Genomic DNA, 3,158 nt, shown 5'->3' with positions numbered 1-3,158 from the left:
ACCTTGCAGCAGAAATAACCCTGGCTCAAGCCCAGGGAACGGGATCTTGAGCGCATCGCGATTGGTATGGCTCCTGGCACACTTCACTTTTCTCTTTAAGAAAGGGAACCTGAAGTTCCCCAGTGACACCTCAGGAACATCTGTTAAAAACTGATTGTTTTGGCATAACTTCGCTGGGCACGATTCAAGCCTATCTCCACTGAGAAGATAACCAGTCATCTCTTAGTAGCTTGGAACGTTGCTCACACGCACACACTTCCAGAAGCCACAAGACCGCGCCTCACCCTCACTTCCACCCCCCAGGTCGCCACTTGTTCTCGCCAAATATGGGAAACCTCTAACCAAAGGAACAACAGTACTAAGTTTCCAAGTGCGTCCTGGGAGGTGTGGGGGGGAATACCCCTCTACGTGTCCCTGGAGTGCCTCTGGGCTGGGATGAGAGTCCACACCCTTGGGAACCCAGCGGTAGCCACCAATTCTCAGTTTCACTCCATCCACTCATGCAGCCCCCACTTCCACCACCCCCCCCCACTCCAAACTACTCTTTCCTTCAACCCAGGGCTGTTTTCCTCACCAAGAACAATGATACTAAACTTATTCGTGATGGTCTTTTCCAGTTTCTAATTAATTAGAAAAGAAAATTTGTGTTAGGTGTTCTATTCAAGAATGTGCCCATTTCCTACCTTGTCTTGATTCACCATCACTACCCTAAAGTCGGCCCATGCTTTGAACTATCAACAGGAAGTCTGACATTATCCTTTCTGACCGGGTTTCATTGGCTTCCCTTAGAAAGTTCAGAAGCATTTACTGCAGGCTGCTTGGCTAGGAGTTCAAGGTAACCCCCATTTGCCATCTGCTTGCTAGCAAAGGTAAGGTGGGGGCAGTGACCGAGGAAGCCCTACTTCCTCCTGTTTGGGGTTGAATGAGAACTCAGGTTTTGTCACCATTCTGGAGCAGCTCTCCTATTCCTCCTTCTACCTGGACCCTCCTGGATTTATTTCTTGGCCTGACAGTTTCTCCTGCCCAAACCTGAGACTTTTCCTGGGGCATCTTCTGCCTGCTCCATCTCCCTCTAAAGCTCTCTAAGGAAGCTTTCCTGACTTCTCATTTCCTGCACCTTCACAGGGAATCAAACTACAGTTGAGTCAGAACCTCAAAGCAGAACTGCAGATTTGCTTATTCTCTAGGGTGGTTCAAGAGACTGTATAGACAATCCTGAAGTTCCAATTCCTACCTCATCCCACTCCCAGCTACATTTATGAACTGGAGACTTCCAGATGGGTTGGCATTTGTTCCCCAGTGGTATCTACACTTCTCTGCAGGTGGCAAACATATTCCAGCGTCAGTGCCAAGGTCTGTTCCTGTGGGGTTGTGTGTAACCTTGGAGGTGCCTGTGTTGATCTCAGGCCGGAAAGAAAGAAAAAAAGAAAGAAAGGGAGTGGGAAAGGAGAGGCCCTAGTAGAAAGCAATGCTGGGAAGGCGCGGGGAGGCCTCCAGTTGAAAAGGCTTGAGAATGAGGCTGCGGCTCCCAAGGCATCTCTGGTGGGGGGAGGGCAGGAGGAGGCGTGTGAGAAAAGTGACACATCCTAAAGCACGCCCCAGGAGAGCTGGGGATCTAGGAAGGACTCAAAATGTATTTCTAATTACTTTTCATGCTCCCAGAAAAGGGGCTCCTTTTAAGTTCTGTTTTAAAAGCTTGTTATTGTACTGAGTTATAGTCCACATTTGAAAGCGCTGTTTATACATTTTAACTTTTTGTGTAGAGTGGGAGAATGGTAAATGCTAGAAATGAACTTTTCTGGCAAAATCGGTAGAAAATCAGAACTTGGAAACTTCTTCAATGATGGCTTTTTCATTGTAGGGACTGATAAGGAGTCTCAGAGACATTGATTTGCCCCAAAGTAGATAGATTCTTTATAAGAGAAAAAGAAGCCCATGTTCAGTCCTTGTTTCTGTTTAATGTGCCTCTCAGGTAGCTGAAGCTCTCAATGTGCAAGTGTGTAATGTGCACATGACTGCAGAGCAGACATCCAGTCAGCAGAGGGCACACTCGTCACTGTCAAACCCTATTTCCAGATTTGGAGATGACACAGGTAGTAGGTAGGGCAGGAATGATCGGCATATTCACATTGGAATGGAGCTCCAATGGAGAGCTGAGGAATTATAATAATTGTTATTCCTTGAAAGTTAACACAAAAAGAGCAAGAAGGGATATGCTATGTTTTATACCCATGGGAGTTCTCAGGATGGGAAAAACAAGACTTTTGTAATCTTAATGTGACCAGTGTGAAGTTGAGATCAAAGCATTCACTGAATGAAGACCTGAGGTTTGCTGTCTATAATGATACCTTGAAAAACACTTGGGCCTTCTCAAAACAAGAAGCCATTGGTAATGATGTAAAGAGCATTGGACATGACATTGAAAGCCCTTGATTCTAGTAAGTTCTTTGGCAAGTTACTTCCACTCTCTGAGTTTAAGGATTGGAAATGAAGCTTCTAAGAGTATGTGATTCTGAAAACAAAATAAAATGTGAGCCCACTTAGAATTAGTCTTCATATTTTAAAATCTCAAACCATGGGGTGTTTTTGTTGTTGTTGTTGTTTTTCAGTACTGGGGATTGAACTCAGGCTTTTTAACCACTGAGCCATATTCCCAGCCCCTTTTATTTTGTATTTAGAGACAGGATCTCAATAAGTTGCTTAGGGCCTCGCTAAGTTGCTGAGACTGGCCTCGAACTTGCCATCCTCCTGCCTCAGCTTCCTGAGCCACTGGGATTACAGGTGTGTGCCACCATGCCTGGATAAACCATGATTTTTTTTTTAAGTATCATACAGGAGGGAATGAAGGTAGATGTGATGCTAACTTTTTTGTGTTATGCAGCCTAACATCCATTTCTGTGAACAATACTTAATTTTGCATGGTAGAAATGATAGAAGCCAAGATCTTCTCAGGCTGAACACTGGTAACAAATAATATATAAGTAGAAATGATTGGAGGGTGGAGCCAGAGGGCACAGCACTCTTCCTACATGCCCTCTGGCTTCAACTTCTCTTACTAACATTGGCTAACCTGCTGGAATTTTTACAACTTCCTCTAAAGTGAGAGGGTTCTGTAGTGCCATTTTGAAGCATTTGCTCATCCAACTGTTAAATATGAA

The sequence above is a fragment of the Marmota marmota genome, unplaced genomic scaffold, assembly GCF_001458135.2.
Source record: "Marmota marmota marmota unplaced genomic scaffold, marMar, whole genome shotgun sequence".
Taxonomy (NCBI): Eukaryota; Metazoa; Chordata; class Mammalia; order Rodentia; family Sciuridae; genus Marmota; species Marmota marmota.
This window is presented reverse-complemented; position numbering follows the sequence as displayed.